Here is a 21,059-nt window from a genome sequence, read left to right as displayed (position 1 = left end):
TGCCAAGTGTTGCAGAAAGGGGATAGAGCACTGGTTTTCACCTGGGGGTGATTTTGCCCCTCTTGGGGACCTTTGGTAGTGTTGGGAGACTTTTTTTTTTTGTCACCGCAACTGAGGGAGAGTATGCCGTTTCATCTAGGGGGTGGAGGCCAGAGATCCTCCCAAACATCCTACAGTGCACAGGACAGCCCCAGAACAAAGGATAGTCTGGTCCAAAATGTCAATAGTGCTGAGGTTGAGAAACCCTGGGATAGAGGAGCTGTACAGCCATGTGTCAGGAGTAATCTGGTGCTGTTTTGCTAAACTAAGTGTTCGTATGTCCTGGGACCCTGCAGTTCCCCTCCAGGACATGTCTTATGGAAATTCTCACACAGGTACTTCAGGGACTATGTACAGGGCTGTTCACGGCAGCACTGTTTGTGGGAGTTGGAGGCTAGGTAGCTGCTATCAGTGGGAAGATGTTTTGATGAAATGTGACGGACCCGCACCATGGATCATTACTGAAAGCAGCAAACTGGATGTGCACATGGCAACGTGGGTGGATCTGAACAACTAAACTACTGAGCAAAAGCAAGAACAATGGGATACAGAATAATCCCTTTTGCATAAATTAGAAACATGCACACAAAATAAGACATTTAACAGTGGGATGATTGCCTGTGGGAGGAACAGAGGTGGAAATAAGGGTAGCAGGGAAGAAATACAACAGAGAGCTCTAGAGTGGGCCGGTGGTGGTCATGTTTCAGTAGATGCCTTTTGGCAAACAAGTTTGCCATCTTTTGTCATCTAGGTCTGTTACTGATCTGTCACATCAGACAGGATGTGAGACACTCTTGTTTAACTGGTGTGTTAGGTCGGAGGTGGCCCTTGGCCAGCACTGGTTAGATGTTTTGTGGCTTGGCTCTGTTTGCTTTTAATTTGTGTGACTCTACAGTTGCACATCAGCCAACATCTCTAAACCCTGAATCAATCCAGGCACTTCTCTAATAGCTGGTGGGGCAACTAAGCAGATTGAAAGGAGAGTGGGGGTGGGAATTAGTGACACCTGATGCCCTGTGCTTCAGGGAACAGAGATGACACAGGCTGCGTGAGACCGGACAGGACCCTCTGCGGAGGAGAAGATGATTTCATCAGTTGGCCAGCGCCTTTACCGCAGCAACCTGAAGTTTACCCCAGCTAAGAATCTGCAGTAAAATTATACCCAGTAATATGTGCAAGGGTCTTTAAAAATTATTCTAAATCTTCTAACTACACTACAGAAAGTGTAGAAAACATAGTCTACTGCTTTAACACAATACTGGCATCTTGAAGCATTTACTGCCAGTCTTTTATTGTGAAAGTGTCCAAGTCCAAGCATGGAAAGCATGTGTCACAGGGACAGCCCAGACTGGAAATGAGGTCCAGATGCAAGTCTGGCAACCACATGGGCCCTGGTCATTCTCTTTGTGCCGTGTGCTCCATTGCTCTCCCTCCATCCCCTCATCTTGTCTCCCTCCACGGATTCATGTGGAGCTCCAGGATTGCAATAATATATTTTTTTCTTCATAGTTCTTACTGTGTTGCAGCCTGGTGTTGGGCATTGGGAATTTCATAGTGTATAATACAGACAGAGTTGCTACCCTCACGCAGCTTACATTCTAGTAGACTATGCATATGACCTAGTAGACTATGCATATGGACTATGCATATGGCCACACAATTTCATAGTTGGAGATTGTTAAAAGTAAACAAGGGGCTTCCCTGGTGGCGCAGTGGTTGAGAGTCCGCCTGCCGATGCAGCGGACGCGGGTTCGTGCCCCGGTCCGGGAAGATCGCACGTGCCGCGGAGCGGCTGGGCCCGTGAGCCATGGCCGCTGAGCCTGCGCGTCCGGAGCCTGTGCTCCGCAACGGGAGAGGCCACAACGGTGAGAGGCCCGCGTATCACACACACAAAAAAAAAAGTAAACAAGATTTCTTCTTCTGGCAATGATAGAGTAATCAGGACTAGACTCAACCCTCTTGTTATAAACAACTAGAAAACTGGAGAAAATATATGTAACAGCAGCTTGTATATAGCCTTTGGACAACAGTCAACGCAAGACTCTGATCTCGAGAGAAGGGAAACAAGTGAAGTGAAAGTCTTATAATCTTGGTTTTCTGACTTGAGGCATTTTTTAGACTGTGTTGCAAGGAGTCTCACTGAGCTGAGGAGAATGAGTTCAGGGATGAAAAGATAGTTGGAATTTGCGGGGGGGAATTGTGTAGAGAAGGAGCTCCAGGTAAGTGCCTAGGATTCCCCTTGAGTATGTTGGAGACAATTTCTAGACTGCAGCACAGGGAGGGGAAAATCCAAACAGAGCCTGGCAGTCTTCCTGAGGTGACGAGAATGGATTTGGAGTTGGGGAGGCAAAGGGGACTAGAATTAACAGGGCAGAGTTCCAGAAAGGAACTCTGCATAGGAACTCCTTACGTCTTTGGCCCCAAACAAATCTGTACATGTGTTGGGTGAACTCTTAATGTGCTGGGCAAGAACAACTTCCAAGGAAGAATAACCTCCAGTTATCAGGGAGCTGTAAGATGAGCAATTCTTAAAGTTCACACAAGGCCAGGAATCATCCAAGTTCTCTCCAGTAAGGGCGCAGACCATGTTGAATATGTGGCATCTCATCAGGGATTGTGGAAGGGCATGCACTAGAAGTGAGGTTAAATTAGTCTAAAAACAAAGGGTACTCTAGGTCTTCCCTAAAATAGTTTTAAAAGAAGACATGAAAAGATCAAACCAATTCACAAATAACTTTGCTGCCTGCCAGAATATGTCCAACATGCTTTACAGGAATACTACAAAATCCAGCATTAAACATAAAAATCACAATGTACAGCAACCGATCAAAAATTACTAGACATACAAATGAGCAGAGAAATGTGGCTTACACAGGAGAAAATAGGCCAACCTAGATATGACAGAATAGATAGAATTGGCAGATAGGAATTTTAAAACAGCTGCTATAAATATGGTCCATGTGCTCAAGGATGTAAAGTAAAATGCGAAGAAGAGAGGGAACTTACAGAGATAAAACAATATCTTAAATGAAAAGTTCATCAAAGTAGATAAAATTAAATGACACACTGCAGAGATAAGTGAATGTGAAGGTAGCACTAGACTCTATCCAAAGTGAAGCAAAACGATTAGGGGAAAAAACGAACAGAGCCTCAGTGTCATGTGGGAAAATATTAACTGATCCAGTAATCAAAACCCCAAAGGGCAAAAAGAGAGGGAGGGATGGAAAAAAATATTTGAAGAAATAATGGCCAAATTTCCCCCAATTCAATAAAAACTATAGATGCACAGATACAAGAATTTAATGAATCCCAAGTAGGACAAACATACACACAGAGACACCCCAAACAATGCTGCAAATGGCTGAAAATCAGTAATAAAGAGAAAAACTACAAAACAGTCAGAGAAAAAGAGACATATTAAGTACAAACAGGGGAATAGACAGAATTACTAAAGAATTATCATCCCAAAACATGCAAGCTTGAAGTAAATGGAACCACATCTTTTAAAGTGCTAAAAAGAAAAACAGGACTATCAAGCTAGAAGTTAATATACAACAATAACAAAAATCCTTCAGAACCAAAGGCAAAACTAAAACACACACACACACAGAGACACATAGATAACAACCACAGAATACACAATTTTTTCAAGTGTACGTGAAAAATTCACTAAGATACAATATGTGTTGGGCCATACAGTAAGTCCCAGTAAAATGAGAAGAATTGAAATCATCCAGAGTATGACTCTCATAGCAGCATTGGTGGTATAGTGGTGAGGACAGCTGCCTTCCAGACTAGGACCTCTGATTGTAAAGTAATTAAATCAGAGATTAATAACTGGAAGATCCTAATGTATTTACATATTAAATATTACATCTGAAAATAACCCATTGGTCAAGAAAGTCATCACAAAAAAAATTAGAAAATATTTTGAACTGAAAGTACAGCTTATCAAAATTCGTGATAGGCAACTAAAGCAGTGTTTAGAGGGAAATTTACAGCTTTAAATGCGTATATTAGAAAAGAAGAAAATTGGTCTGAGAAACCAATTATCTAAACTTCCACCCTAAGAAACGAGAAGAACAAATTAAGTGGAAGGAAGGAAATAATAAAGAGTGGAAATCAATTAAACACAAAATGGGCCAAAAATAGTAAAATAGATGATTCTTTTTAAAGTTAGAACTTTGGGGCTTCCCTGGTGGCGCAGTGGTTGAGAGTCCGCCTGCCGATGCAGGGGACACGGGTTCGTGCCCCGGTCCGGGAAGATCCCACATGCCGCGGAGCGGCTGTGCCCGTGAGCCATGGCCGCTGAGCCTGCGCGTCCGGAGCCTGTGCTCCGCAACGGGAGAGGCCACAACAGTGAGAGACCCGCGTACCGCAAAAGGAGAGGCCACAACAGTGAGAGGCCTGCGTACCGCAAAAAAAAAAAAAAAAAAAAAAAAAAAGAACTTTGAAAAGATCAATAAAATTGATAAATTGCTAGCTAGGCTAATGAAAAACAAAGATATATCATTTACATGCACACACACAAAGAGACAAATTACTACCATCAGGAATGAAATAGGGACATAACTACAGATACTTCAGATGTTAAAATGATAATAAAAGATTATTATAAACAATTTTATTCCAAATAGTATAAGTTAGATGGAATGGACCACTTCACCGAAAGTTACAACCTATTCAAAGTGATTCAAAGGAAATAGGAACCCTGAATTTCCCAACAAAGAAATTTATCTTTATTTGAAATCTTACTCCCCAAAATCTCTAGGTTCAGATGATTTCACTGGTGAGTTCTACTAAAATACGTCATAATACCAATCTTCCACAAACTTTTTAAAATAGAGAAAGGAAGAATTCTACCCATCTCATGTTATGAGGTCAACATTACCCTGGCACCAAAATCAGACAAAGACATTACAACACAATAAAGAAAAAAAAAGCAAAAACCTGTAGATCAATATTCATATCATGAACACAGATGCAAACATAGCTAACAAAATATTGGGAAAACAAATTCGGTAGTATTTTAAAATAATAATGTATCATGACCAAGTGGGGTTTATGCCAGGAATTCAAGGTATGGTAGTCAACTTGACTAGGCTATAGATACTACCCAGTGATACAAGCAAACACCAAGTATGCTGTGAGGTATTTTATGGATGCAGTTAACATCTACAATCAGTTGACTTTATAGGAGATTCCCTTGATAATATTTGTGGGCCTCATCCAATCACTTGAAAGACCTTAAGAGCAAAAACTGAGGTTTCACAGAGAAGAAGTTCAAGTCCTGCCTGAGTCTGCCCGTCAGATTTTGGACTCGCCAGGCCCCACAATCATGTGAGCCAAGTCCTTAAAATAAGTCATTCACGTATATATATGTTCCCTATTGGTTCTGTTTCTCTGGAGAACACTGACTGATGCACAAAATTTGTTTAGCATTTGAAATCCAGTTAATGTAATTTACCATATTAGCAGAATTAAGGAGAAAAGCTAATTGATAGTCTCAGTAGATGCAGGAAAAGTATTAGGCAAAATCCAACACCCAATCATGTTAAAAATTCTCAGCAGGCTTGAAGTAGGCAGGGACTTCCTCAACCTGGTAAGGGGCATCTTTGAAAATTCTACATCTAATGTCATATTTAATGGCAAAAGACTGAATCCTTTTCCTTTCAGATTAGGAATAAGCAAGGATCTCCTCCCTCACCACTTCTACTCAGCATTGAGTTGGCAGTCCTAGACAGCTTAATAGAGCAAGAGATAGAAATTAATGTCATAAAATTTTAAAAAAAGCTCTCTTTATTTGCAGCTGACATGATTATACACATATGATATACACGTGGATGCCTAAGGAATCCATAGAAATAATACGCAAATTTAGAAATGTTACAGAACAGAAGGTTAATATAAAAAAATCAATTGTATTTCTATATATTAGCAGTAATATGGAAAATTAAAAAATTTAATGGCATTTACAAGATTATCAAAAACCATGACATTATAACAAAATATGTGTACTGTGTATATTCTAAAAACTATAAAACATTGCTGAAATTTAAAAACAGCTAAATACATGGAGAATACATGATGTTCATGCTTTGGAAGGCTCAATATTGTTAAGATATTAATTCTTTCCAAATTGATGTATAGATTCAATGCCAACCAAATAAAATCTTAACAGTTTTTTTTTTTGTAGAAATCAACAAGTTGATTCTAAAATGTATATGGAAATTCAAATGACCTAAAATAGGCAAAACTGTTTTGAGAAGAAGAACAAAGTTGAAGGACTTAGCCTGATTTGAAGACTTATTATAAAGCCAGAGTAGTCAAGGTACTGTGGTACTGACATAAGGACAATTATGGAAAGGAAAATCCCCAAACAGCCCCAGACATAGAGAGTTGAATTTTTTTGACAAATATGCCAAAATACTTCAATGAGGAAGGAATAGACTTTTCAACAAATCGTTCTGGAAGAATATCCATTTGGGGAAAAAATTGATTTTGACCCTTACCTCACGCCATATACGAAAATTAACTTCAAATGGATCAGAAACAGAAAAACTAAAAGTTTAAAATATCTAGAAGAAAATAGTAATTGCATGTATTAGAAGGATTCTGGGAGAACCCACCACTGTTTCACAGGGAGAGCTGGACAAGTTGGCCTGGGCACAGTGCGGAACCAGCGATCCCTGTCGGCCTCTGCCATGAGGACCCCTCTAGGATACGAGAGGAGGCACACAGCACCACCTAGGAAGGAGTCTTGCCAGAAAGAAAACAAGATTAAATCTGAATGCAGACAAGCCTCTACAGTTATCCTCCATTAACAGGAAAAACGAGATGGTAGAGAAACAAGATTGATGGGTCCACAAAAAAGCAAATTGACTAATCTAGAATGTAGGGCATTCTAGAGGCGTGTGTTTCCGTCCTCGGAAAAGCAGATGCCACGATCACGGCATCTGAGACGTGCAAGAGATGTATTGGGGGAAACAGCTGTGAGGAAAAATGACGGGGAGTTGGTGGAGGAGGCTGGGAGAGCCATCGGCCTGCAATGCAGCTCTAACCTCTGCAGAGGAAAGAGGGAAGCAGAGGAGGTTGGGTTGGAAAAGTCTTAGCCTGTGGTTAAGGCTGCAGTGGTCTGCGTGGTCATTCTCTAGGAGGTGGCAAAAGCTGACTGGGCTCCAAGCACCTTCCAGCTTGTGTGTCTGTGCTCCAGTTAGCAAATTCTAGGGAGAGAGAGAGAAGAGAGGAGAGGAGAGGGAAAGAAAACGATCCAGCTTTGGCCAGCTGTCTACAATCACCCCTGAATCCACATGGCCAGGGGACAGAAAGACATGCCCTGTTTCATAACCTCAGGGGCTGTTACTCAGGTCCTTGCAGCTCCTCAATTGGTCTGTCCCTTCAGCAGGATAGTGAGGACAGGTCACTCTAACAACTGTATGGGGAATGGCTGGTGTAGGGCTGGAGCTGTTGAGTGTGAGACCATTTAGGAAACAATTACGGGTACTTTGCAGTTTAACACTTCCTTGAATGTTTTCCAGTCCCCTCACTCACCTTGAACTGCAGTGCTTGTTGGGATGGGTTATCTTACTTAGCTCACAGGGGGTAATTTTCCTTACATCCACTTGCAGTCATGCTTCCCTAGAGACCTGCACGGGGCTTGCCCTTATGCAGCCTCTGCCCCCAGTACTTTCTTTCCCCAAGAGAACAAAAGGGAACATGAAAAAGGAAGCCGATTCTAGAGCCCATAATAGCAGCTGAATTTTTTGTAACTTCTCAAAAGCTGGTCCCAGCTGAATGGACCTTGTAAACTGAAAGAAAAGTCTTGGAAGTTAAAGTGGTAGTGTCAGGCAGGAGTGAGCCCCAGGCACCAAACTGGTCTGGTTTGGATCCACTTGAAGGCATGGTGACGGATGAGGTGGCCTATCAAGACATTATATTTCAGTTAAATTGAATGTTGAATAGGTTGGTTTATTAAGCCAGATATTCTGAAGGAGCTGATTTTAACCAGCTTTCTTGTATAGCCAATTTGATGGTGGGACTCTTATTTTGAAGTGGCCATTTGGACATAGCTGAATAAAAATGTACGACAATGAAAACCACAGTTTATTGTTGATAAAGAACGTGCACAGTTCCTTGTTCGTACTTTGCCCATCTCTCATCGCATTCCCAATCCTTACCCCTGGAGTGGGCATCTGCATGGGGCGAGTCTTGTGAATTGGCTGAGGACATGTATAGGTTTTCCATTGATGCTATAAAAAATTACTACAAACTTGGTGCTTTAAATTCATTATCTTACACTTTGTAGGTTAGAAGTCTAATGCACTGGTCTCGTTGAGCTAATATCAAACTGTCAGCAGCAAAAGTGAATATAGCATAATACATATAGTGAATAAAACAAAAAAAGCAACAACTCACAGATCTAGAGAACAAACTAGTGTTTACCAGTGGGAAGAGGGATTTGGAGGAGCCGGATAGGGGTTGGGGATTAAGAGATACAAACTCTTATGCATAAAATAAACTACAAGGATATATTGCACGACAGGGGGAATAGAGCCAATATTTTATAAAACTATAAATGGAGTATAACCTTTCAAAATTATGAATCACTATATTGTACACCTGTAACTTATATACTATCGTACAACTATATTTCAATTAAAAATTAAAATAAATTAAAAAAAATCAAACCCAAAGAAACCTTGCCCAGCAGATAATGCCTTGTGGAGTAGCACCCAGTGACTATTTGCACTGTGTTCTTCACTTAGTGACGATAAATAGATAGGCACACAGCTGCCCTACCTTTGGAGGTCCTTGGCCATCTGTAGAGCACTTGCCTTCATTCTCTCTCCATCACTGAGATGACTGATGGTGGTCCCCTGGGCTGTAGGGGAACGAGGAACCCTGGGATGACGATAAAGCCTCCTGCCAGGGTTGCTGGAGGCTGGTGAGAACTCTGGGGGTGGGAACTAAAGATAGCCCTTCCTGTGATGCCCAGCATCCATCCTCCATGCCAAAACAGTAAGTCCAGAGGGTGTGCACTGCCCCAGAGCTGGGACATGGGGGAGACACGAAGGAGTCTAAATGCGTCACTGCTGCTCCCGGAAGTGTCGCTGGGGAGTTAGAGTGAGCTACAGTTGAAAGAGTCACTGCAATTTACCAACTGCCAGGACTTTAGGGAGGGTAACGGATCAGAGAGCAGGGGTGTGGAGCAAGCAGGATTTCACCTTCTGTGCTACTTTTTACCTGACCCCTCTCAGATGGAACAGCTGTGGGGGGGGGCAAGATGTCATTTTCCCTGTGGCAGTGGGGTGGTCTCCTCATTTGTGGTCGAGACAGCAAGAGCTCTCTGGTACGTTTGAATTAATATAATAAAAGTTATCATTGATTAAACACTTAACATATGCCAGCCAACTGGTATACTGGGTGTTTTATTTTTATGTCATTTAATCCTTACCGTACTACAGGTGAAGATAGTATTATTATTAATCCCATTTTACAGACCATGAAACTGAGGTGGTAAGTAACTTCTCCGAGGTGACTCAACCAGTAAGTGACCAAACTGGGATTTAAGCCCCCATTCACCCGAGTTCCAAGCACATGCGTGATTGTTTTGCAGGGGTCATACTATCCTTCAAACTCAGCAAAGCAGTGGTTTCCTGAAAGGGAAATCTGTTTACTCTGAAACATCTTCATGCTTGCTCTTGTATAACATCAAATTCACTGAGCTGTGATTCCCAAAACCTTTGTGTCCTTTCTTTCCTTAGAGCACAAAAGCTACAAAGAGCCCATTTTCCTGAGCTACACACTGGCCCTTCTTTTCATATGCTTATTTGGTGTAGAGTGAAAAATTAGTTTGGTCAGTTTAACACCCAGTTTTACATGAATAATGTTCTTGATTTTTTTTTTTTTTTTTTTTAATAAAAGCTGTTGTTCCCTTGTCCTCTAGTGGCCCTTGGTGTCTTGCGCTGCCATTCCCATTTGGGGTGAATCTCTGAGTGCCCACAACGGAGATACGCTGTGGCGTTGCCTGTCGCTGGGAGAGGGGACCTGTGTCTAAAGAACGCCATCTCTGGGAGGGGAAAACAGCATCTCCTCTCAGGGACAAGCAGCCCAGCATAGGAGGAAAAGTCACCTTCAAAACATGCATCAGGGGAATTCCTGGTGGTGCAAGGGTTAAGAATCTGCCTGCCAATGCAGGGGACACAGGTTCGAGCCCTGGTCTGGGAAGATCCCACATGCCACGGAGCAACTAAGCCCGTGTGTCACAATTACAGAGCCCACGCTCTAGAGCCCGCGAGTCACAACTACTGAACCCATGTGCCACAACTACTGAAGCCTTAGCGCCGAGAGCCTGTGCTCCCCAGCAAGAGAAGCCACCGCAGTGAGAAGCCCGAGCACCGCAACAAAGAGTAGCCCGTGCTCACCGCAACTAGAGAAAGCCCTCTCACAGCAACGAAGACCCAATGCAGCCAAATAAATAAATTTATTGGAAAAAAAAAAAAGTACAGTAGGGGACTTCCCTGGTGGCCCAGTGCGTTAGACTCTGCTCTCCCATTGCAGGGGCACTGGGTTCGATCCTGGTCGGGGAACTAGATCCCTAATGCATGCTGCCACTAAAGATCCCGCATGCCTTCACTAAAGATCCTGAACGCCGCAACTAAGACCCGGCGCATCCAAACTAATAAATAAATAGATAAATAAATAAATATTAAAAAAAAAAAAGTACAGCAGCAGGAGTAGCTTGCCTGGCCATCTCTTTTTTTTTTTTTTTTTTTTGCCTTACGTGGGCCTCTCACTGTTGTGGCCTCTCCCGTTGAGGAGCACAGGCTCCGGACGCGCAGGCTCAGTGGCCATGGTTCACGGGCGCAGCCGCTCTGCGGCATGTGGGATCCTCCCGGACGGGGTCACGAACCCGTGTCCCCTGCATCGGCAGGTGGACTCTCAACCACTGCACCACCAGGGAAGCCCCTGGCCGTCTCTTTTCCTGGCTTTCAGACTTTGTCTGGTACTTCCCCTCTCTGAGCTTCATTACCCTTCTCTCCAAATTAGCATCAGCATGGTATAACATCTTTGAAATTTCTGGCACAAAATAGTCACTCAGTAAATGTTAGATGAATCCACACTCCTTCATAGCATAGTGTTAGGCTGTAGATGCATTTAAATTATGTCCCTCATAAATTTTATCTATCCATATGAGACATTTTAGAATAATATTTTAAGGGAACTTCCCTGGTGGTCTAGTGGTCCACCTTACAATGCAGGGGCTGGGGGTTCGGTCTCTGGTCGGGGAACTAAGAACCCACATGCTATGGGGCAACTAAGCCCACGTGCCACAACTACTGAGCTCGCGTGCCTCAACTACAGCCCGTGTGCTGCAAACTACAGAGCCCATGCACCCTGGAGCCTGTGCGCCACAACTAGAGAAGAGAAAACCCTCACGCCACAACTAGGGAGAAGCCCCTGCGCCACAGTGAAGAGCCCACATGCAGCTACTAAGACCTGACGCAGCCAAAAATAAATAAAATATATAAATAAATAAATAATAAATTAAAAAAAATATTTTAAAATTGTATAGTGCTTCAGATACTACAGAGCAAATGTATTTATTTCAAAGCCTGGATGACACAGCCTATGAAGCATGTGTTCAAAAATCTTAATGTCCTATTGGGAGCCATGTCCTGACCTGCATTTGGACTCTAACTGTGAGGGCTGTCTGGGGCTGACACAGTGGTCTAGTGGGAAATCTATGGGACAGGTCGATGTCAGGGCCCACCTCCACTTTTGAGTTCTGTGACCTGAGACAGGTAACTTTCCCTCTCTAAGCCTCAGTTTCCTCTCTGCAAAATGAGCCCAATCATCACACTTTACAGAGTTGTGAGGCCCCATAAGTGCAGGTTTGCAGAGTCCTGGGCCCTCAGTGGTGGTCATCAGCACTACATCCCAAGCCCTCAAGCTGAGGGAGGAGAGGTTGGAGAGTTATGTGGTCCTGCCCCTAAGTCACCACCACGCTGGGAGGGGGTGGGGGGCTGGGGTCCACTGGCATTTTTCAATCTGTGATAATTGAATTCTTTTTTTAAAAATTAATATTTATTGGAATATAGTTGACTTACAATGTTGTGTTCATTTCAGGTGTACAGCAAAGTGATTCAGTTATACATGTACATATATCCACTCTTTTTAGATTCTTTTCCCATATAGGCCATTACAGGGTATTGAGCAGAGTTCCCTGTGCTATATAGTATGTTCTTATTAGTTAATCTATTTTATGTATAGTAGCGTGTATATGTCAATCCTAATCTCCCAATCTATCTTTTCCCCCTTGGTAACCATAAGTTGGTTTTCTACATCTGTGACTCTATTTCTGTTATGTAAATAAGTTCACCTGTACCATTTTTTTAAATTCCACATATAAGCGATATCATATGATACTTGTCCTTTTGTCTGACTTACTTCACTCAGTATGACAATCTCTAGGTCCATCCATGTCGCTGCAAATAGCATAATTTCGTTCTTTTTTATGGCTGAGTAATATTCCATTGTATACATGTACCACATCTTCTTTATCCATTCATCTGTCAATGGACATTCAGGTTGCTTCCATGTCCTGGCTATTGTAAATAGTGCTGCAATGAATATTGTGGTGCATGGGTCTTTTCAAATTATGGTTTTCTCTGGATATATGCCCAGGAGTGGGATTGCTGGATCATATGGTAGCTCTATTTTTAGTTTTTTAAGGAACCTCCATACTGTTCTCCATACTGGCTGTACCAATTTACATTCCCGCCAACAGTTTAGGAGGGTTCCCTTTTCTCCACACCCTCTCCAGCATTTATTGTTTCTAGATTTTTTGATGATGACCATTCTGACAGGTGTGAGGTGATACCTCATTGTAGTTTTGATTTGCATTTCTCTAATAATTAGTGATGTTGAACACTTTTTCATGTGCTTTTGGACATCTGTATGTCTTCTTTGGAGAAATGTCTATTTAGATCTTCCACCCATTTTTTGATTGGGTTGCTCATGTTTTTTTTGATATTGAGGTGCATGAACTGTTTGTATATTTTGGAGAGTAATCCTTGGTCGGTCTCTTTGTTTGCAAATATGTCTCCCATTCTGTTGGTTGTCTTTTTGTTTTGTTTATGGTTCCCTTTGCTGTGCAACAGCTTTTAAATTTAATTAGGTCCCATTTGTTCCTTTTTGTTTTTATTTTCATTACTCTAGGAGGTGGATCAAAAAAGATCTTGCTGCAATTAATGTCAAAGAGTGTTCTCCTTACGTTTTCCTGTAAGAGTTTTATAGTATCCGGTCTTACACTTAGGTCTTTAATCCATTTAGAGTTTATTTTTGTATATGGTGTTAGAAAATGTTCTAATTTCATTCTTTTACATGTAGCTGCCCAGTTTTCCCAGCACCACTTATTGAAGAGAGTGTCTTTTCTCCATGGTATATTCTTGCCTCCTTTGTCATAGATTAGGTGACCATAGGTGCATGGGTTTATCTCTGGACTTTCTATCCTGTTCCATTGATCTATATTTCTGGTTTTGTGTCAGTACCATACTGTTTTGATTACTGTAGCTTTGTAGTATAGTTTGAAGTCAGGGATTCTGATTCCTCCAGCTCCGTTTTTCATTCTCAAAATTGCTTTGGCTATTTGTGGTCTTTTGTTTTTCCACACAAATTGTAAAATTTTTTGTTCTAGTTCTGTGAAAAATGTCATTGGTAATTTGATAGGGATTGCATTGAATCTGTAGATTACTTTGGGTAGTATAGTCATTTTGATACTACTGATTCTTCCAATCCAAGAACATGATATATCTCTCCATCTGTTTGTGTCATCTTTGATTTCTTTCATCAGTATCTTACAGTTTTTGGAGTACAGGTCTTAAAACGTTGAGGGCCTGCTTTGGGGGACACCTTGGAGAAGTTTGGTGGCTGGTCTGCCCCCTTCATCTGGAGAGCTCTAATTTGATCTCTTTTTTTGGTGAGGTTTACATCAGATCTTTGTTGTGAAAAATTTTCTGGTGGAAAAATCAAGGTTGGAGTCCACTGGATAGCGTCAGTGCTGGGTTGTTTTGGTTTCTCACCTTCTCTGAGCCTAAGGAGTCCTGCAAGTCCTCTGAGCTGGCCTTATTTAAGCTCAAAGCTGTCCCAGATTAGAAAGGTCTACAGGAGCTACTTGTACCGCTGTTGGATAATGCTGAGCTGTCCTATAGAGCAGTCCTGGCCACATGTGGCTACTGACCCCTTGAAATGGGGCAAGTGCCAATTGAGATGTGCTGGAAATGCAAGATACAACACTGGATTTCAAAGACTTAGTATGAAAGAGGAAGGTAAAATATTTCATTGATAATCTTGCTATATTGATTACATGTTGAAATAATATTCTAGATATACAGGGTTAAATAAAATATATTAAAATCCCTTTCTTTATACATTTTTAGATGTAGTTACCAGAAGATTTAAAATGTTCCTAAGAGTTACAAATAACCAACAGGCACGTGAAAAGGTGCTCAGCATCACTCATCATCAGGGAAATGTAAATGAAAACCAGCAGGAGATATCACCTCACACCTCAGATTAGCTCTCATCAAAAAGATAAGAAGTAGGGCTTCCCTGGTGGCGCAGTGGTTGGGAGTCCGCCTGCCGACGCTGGGGACACGGGTTCGTGACCCGGTCCGGGAAGATCCCACATGCCGCGGAGTGGCTGGGCCTGTGAACCATGGCCGCTGAGTCTGCGCTTCCAGAGCCTGGGCTCCGCAGCGGGAGAGGCCACAACAGTGAGAGGCCCGCGTACCGCAAAAAAAAAGATAAAGTAACAAGTATTGGTGAGCATGTGGAGGAAAGGGAACACTTCTACACTGTTGGTGGGAGTGTAAATTGGTGTAGCCACTATGGAAAACAGTATGGAGGTTCCTCCAAAAATTAAGAATAGAACTACCAAGGACTTCCCTGGTGGTCCAGTGGTTAAGACTTCGCCTTCCAATGCAGGGGGTGTGGGTTTGATCCCAGGTCGGGGAGCTAAGATCCCACATGCCTTGTGGCCAAAAAACCAAAACATAAAACAGAAGCAATGTTGTAACAAATTCAATAAAAGATTTAAAAAATTGTCCACATCAAAAAGAAAATCTTAAAAAAAAATAGAACTACCATATGACCAGCAATTTCACTCCTGGTTATTTATCTGAAGAAAATGAAAACACTAACTTGAAAAGATATATGCACCCCTACCTTCATTGCAGTATTATTTACAATAGACAAGATTTGGAAGCAATACCAGTGTCCATCAACTGACGAATGGATATATATACAATGGAACACAACTAAGTCATAAAAAGAAGGAAATCTACCTTTCGTGACAACGGGGATGAACTCTGGGGGCATCGTGCTTACTGAAATAAGTCAGACAAGAGAAAGACGAGCACTGTATGGTTTCACTTATATGTGAAATCTAAAAACAGAGCAGAACTCGTAGATAACAGAGAACGGATTGGTGGTTGCCAGAAGCAAGGGTTGGGGGAGGGGCAGAAATGGGTGGGTGTGGTTGAAAGGTACAAACTTCCAGTTAGAAAATCCAGAAAACACGATATGGTGGCTCACATTATATTCCTAGGAGGCAGCATGGTGGCAGCACTTCGTCCCCTCCAGAGGGCCTTCCCGTGCACTCTTCCGTTTGATTTGTGCAACAGCCCCACGTAGGACTGAGGCGTGCGCTGGATTCTCATCAGTCATGTAGACGGAAGGCTGAGACCTCGTCCTGGTTATGATGCCTGTGATTTCAATCAAGTCTGTTTCCTTCTCCGTAAAATGGGATCTCTGGCAGGCCCCCATGGTTCTTGGAAAGCTCGGACCAGACAGTGTGCAAGGCCAGACAGTGTAGCATAGGTGTCATCAACCTCATAAGGGGATGAGAAGGCTTTTCCACTCGGGGGGTGACACCTGTCCCTGCTGGGCAAGCTCCCTTTCCTCCCTCCTGCAGGGAGTCCACCATGAGCCTCAAGGCTACACCGTCCCAACCTGCTGGACCAATGCATCGTCAGATTAATTTGAGTGGAGAGGACCCCTGCAAAGGGCAGGTCTGCCTGTTGGCTTACCCCGACCTTTTGGGATGGGGAGTCAGGAAAATAAACAAAATTGACCTCAAAGAATTGTACAAAACGGATCCTGGGTCAAGGATCTTCTCCGTGCAGCAGCTTTTTTTTGCAAATAACGAGTGGATTTTTTTTTTTTTTTGGCTCTCTCACTGTTGTGGCCTCTCCCGTTGCGGAGCACAGGCTCCGGACACGCAGGCTCAGCGGCCATGGCTTACGGGCCCAGCCGCTCCGCGGCATGTGGGCACGAACCCGTGTCCCCTGCATCGGCAGGCGGACTCTCAACCACTGTGCCACCAGGGAAGCCCACGAATGGGTTTTGAATCTTTACCAGACCACTCTTTCTAATGACTCCTTCACCCCACCCCTGCTCCTCCAGGAAGATGGTGACCATTCTTTCCATTTTCCAGTTGAAAAAATAGAGGAAAAGAGAGATTGAGTGCTCTGTTCAATGGCACCCAACCAGACAATGGCAGAGAAAAAGCAGTGTCCAGGGGCGTGGAGAGCAAGGGAGGTGAGGTAAGGAGGCTGAACATGGCAGGAGGAAGTGGGGCAGTTGGCCAAGGGCGGCCGCACAGATGAGTGGCCGTGACACTCGTGGTCCATGAATGAGGCTGGACACATTGTCTGTGTTGGAGAGACACAGACTGGTCCTTTCCTTGGGTGAGACCTCTTCAGGCCTGGTGCCGCCCCCAGCCCTGCCCCACGTCTGATGGGAGTGCCGGTGTCGGGCCGGGAGAATCCCTCTCCTGTGCCTTTTCAGGGCCTTCTGTGGGTTTGATTGTTGTTGGACGGCAGGGTGGAGCAAACCAGGCAGCAGCCACGTCCTCTAAAATACAGCTTCTAAAAGCATCCCTGAGGGCTCAGGGCTGGGCGGAGGAGATACATGGGGACTCACCAGCCTGGGGGCCCTGAATCCGGGACCTGAGCCCTAGCGAAATTGGGTACAGGATTTGCCCACTCCACATTCAGCTTTCCTTTCTTTTGGAGCACGAGATTGACCCCACTGGTGTCTCTGACCTTCACTCACTGGGGGGCCCTGCTGGACCCCACCTCGGGTCTCAGTTTGGGGAGCCCCAGGTCAGGATGCGCTGGCGTGTAGAGGTTACATGACCTTTTTCAAGAGGTTGTACGGACCTCGTGGGGTTGCTGAGAGGGTTGGCGAGAAGCACGGTTAACGTAACGCCTGGCGGGTAGTGAACGTTCCTAGGGCAGCATCCTAACGGCAGTCATGTGACAACTCAGCAAGGCGGTGAAGGAAGGAGAGAAGGAGGCGGAGGCTCCCCTCTTGGTGCCTAAAATGCCTTCCAAACAGCTAGCTGTCTTCCTGTCCCCTCTCCTGGCCACCACCTCCAAGGTGACGCCTAGCCCCTCAGAGGGCACGATGCCATTTTGTGACTTTGTTCCCATTTGCAGGCAGCTCCGATGAGCCTTTCCTCTGCTTCCTCCTGCTGCCACCTGGCCGGGCAGGCTCCCGGAGGTGGGACTGGTGGCCCTGCAGTGCCATCTTCCCACCTTCCGAAAGGTGCCTCCACTGAGGGGTGGCAGGTGCCTGCTCTGGACTGCACCGAAGTGCCCGAGACGTGCCAGCTCCCAGCCTCCAGCCCCGGCCTGTCCAGCCCTGCCCCAGTCTCTGTGCCCAGCGGGGGCCAGGGCTGGGGTCGGGGGGACAGGGACAGTGGTGAGGAACCCGGCAGCCTGAGCTGTGGGCCTGGCGGGTGGCCAGCACTGGCCTCAGTGGACTCTGTCTGCCTTCCAGGCTTCACCCCAGCTCTGCTCCCCCAGGCCCTGGCCCCCCTCCTACTTGGGGGCTGCTTCTGTCTTCACGCACTGGGGGAGACGCCACAGCTCTGGAACACTGTGTGTGACAGGCAGAACAGCGATTTCTTCTAGAATCGCTCACCTTGCACCAGCTGTATCCTCACCCTAGCCAGTGCTGAGGCGGGGTGGGGGGAGCAGAAGGGCTCTACAGCTTCTCAACCTCACTGCCAGCACCCCAAATCCCATGGGACACTAGTCCCTGCAGTGCCGTTTAGGAGACGCTGCTGTTCCATGAATGACCCGCTTTCTAGAACCACACCTCTCACCAAAATCCTCTCATGTCCTCCGTTATCTCCCCTGCGGGGGCCACAGTCAGATTTGCTCCCGTGACCTACAGCAGAGTTACTGTTTCTAAGTGCCTTCTTGTCAGGAGACCACATAGGACGTGTTACTGAACTTTTCTGTTCTCCAGGTGCCTCACCTGCACTACAGGTAAAATAATAGTTCTGTGAGGACGAAATAGGTAAAAATGTAAAGCACGGCCCTCAGGGCCCGTCCACAGCAAATACTTTACAGGGAAGAACAAAACCTGGCTCCATGCTGCATCTGTTTCTTCTACTGTAACCTTTGCTCTTCGCTGCTTTTGTTCACTAAAAGGATCCTGTCTGTACATGATGACCTGCCTCAGGGAACCCTGCCCCTCTGCCTAGATATTAAACGAAAGTGCCTTTGTTCAAGGAAATATCTGGACCCTGTCCACCTGTGCATGGCTGCAAGAAAGAAGAAATTAACACACCCCTCCCCGAGGCTGGCCATTCCAGGGGATATTAGCAAAATTTATGGCCTTTGTACTTTACTTCTTTATCTCCTCCCCGTCTCTGTCCCATAAAACGAACTGGCATCCAGACCCTGATAAGATGGCTCTTTTGAGGCACTAGTCTGCCATCTTATCGGTCTACTGGCTTAGCGAACAAAGTCGTATTCCCTGCCTCAACGCCTCGTGTCTCCCGATTTACTGGCCTGTCGAGCGGCGAGCAGAGCGAGCTTGCACTCCAGCATTATGATGTAACACCATCATTATCAGTGAGCCCGTCGTGAAAGCCACCTGCGATCAGCTCCCTGAAGCTTCTTCTCACCCTGAGATGTTGTGACACCTATTTCCTCTCTGCACTTTCACTGTATCAATACCTACCTTGTGCAGCAAACACAAGGCGGAAACACAGCTAGATGTTTAATACAGCCCAGCACGGGGTCCCAGGGGGCGTCCTTCCCTCCCCATAGCCGGCGGCCGGCTGATCAGGTGGATGAAGCTGAGCTCACCCCAGAGCCAGGGAAGCTTCCGGTCTCCGAGGAAGACCTGCTGGGCGGATGGCGGTGGTATGGGCAAGAAAAGACTGCCTGGGCTGCAGTCCTGTTCTGGAAATGACCAGCCGGGTGTCCCCCTCTCCATCTACGACTTCAGGGAAACAGGGGGCAGGGGCTCTAACCTACTGCACATAGAGAGGCATCAGAGGGTGGGAGAGCTCTCTAGAATGATGTGCTCACCTCTGTGTGTGTGTGCGCCTCCCAGAGCAAAGGGCCAGGAACTCTTTTTTTCAGATTCTCAAAGGTCTCCGACCCGGAAAAAAAAAAAAGTACCACTCTTCAGGGTGATCTCTGGGGTCCTTTCCATCTCAGACCTTCTCGATTTCTAAATTATAGACCTCTCAGTCCTGTCGACAGGTTTCCAACAGGGATAGAGACATTGCCTGAATCTGACCCAGGGGCTGTGACTCTGAGAGAAAGCTGGGGTGGAACAGGCTGTTGGATCGCATTTATATTTTGCCCTGCACCGAGGAAGAAAATGCATTCTCCAAAGTACTGTGTTCTTCCCGAGTAATTAGATGCAGATGTTCCTATTAGAACCATTTCCTCTCGCTCCTCATCCACAGGCTCTCCGGGGCGTCTCCTGGGACACACTGCTGGCCCAGCCCCATCTCCATCATCCTGTTTGCCGGATGTGATCTAGTATGGCTTTTGTACCACATCAGAGGGTGGCTGTCGCCTGGGCCCCAGGGCCATCGCTGGAGGAAGAAGATGCCTTCTGCGGTACTTCACAGCCCCCTCAGCTGCCCCAGTTTCTAGAGGCATAAAAATAGTGTTGTCAGTTTTCTCTACAAAACTGGTTTTCTTTAGAACAGGGTAGAAATTCATAAACAGAGGCAGTTTGGGGTCCGGGAAATTCAGCCTCACTAACTGGGTGAGGTGCCCAACCATCTCTGAGCTATCCTCTTACTTCTCGGACCCCCGGTCCCGCACCTGCAGCGCTTTTGAGGGGAAGACCCCGGCCACGCCTCAACACTGGATCAGAACTACTTGAATCTCCAGGGGAAAATGCTTCGATGTGTGAGCTCCCCAGGCTTTGGGGAGAAAAGGTTTTCCTTGGCCGGCTTCACACAGGCTGTTTCTGGAAATCTAGCCAAACCAGCCCTCGGCCCCCGGCTGCGGCTGGTACTCCCCTGGACCTGCTGCATCTCCTTGGGATTCACGCTACTGGGCAGCTCGATTTTCATGCACATTTCGCTTTCTCCCGCCCAGCTCCTAGACCCTTTGAAAACAGGCCTGCCAGTGTGAGTAGCCTTTTGGCAGGAGAGGTGGGGAGTTCCATTTTCTACCGGAGGGAGGGCCTCGTGGTTAATCCTCTGCCTGGTGCCGGGCCCCCCCCCACCGGCCGGATGGCACCGGCTCTCCCAGAGGAAGGAAGGCAGGGTTTCCCTGGACAAGAGGGGCCAGGAGGCCTCTTCTGGTGAAGGCGGCCTCCTGAGCCCCGTGCCATGAGCCATCGTGCCTCAGTGACGCACCTCTCCCGCAGCCCCGGCCCGGCCTGGCTGAGCCACACAGGGCAGGACGTGGAAAACTGATTCTCCCCGCCACGTGGGCATCTCAGACCCTGCGTGGGTGTTCTCATCTCCCTCATTTCGAAAGATTGTGTCAAGATCTTGAAGAGACAATGCTGGTGTCCTGATGCCTGGGGCCCCCTGACCCAGGGGGAATGATCAGCCCTGATGGTGGTCGAGGGCCTCATGTTGGCAGGACCGTTTCTCCTGTGACCTGGCAGTGCTGATGGTGGGCAAGGGTGTACCTCCTCTGGTGCCGGTGCCTCCAGACACATCCTCCCGTCCCTTCGCCCAC

This window comes from Phocoena sinus, chromosome 16 (assembly GCF_008692025.1).
Source record: "Phocoena sinus isolate mPhoSin1 chromosome 16, mPhoSin1.pri, whole genome shotgun sequence".
Taxonomy (NCBI): domain Eukaryota; kingdom Metazoa; phylum Chordata; class Mammalia; order Artiodactyla; family Phocoenidae; genus Phocoena; species Phocoena sinus.
This window is presented reverse-complemented; position numbering follows the sequence as displayed.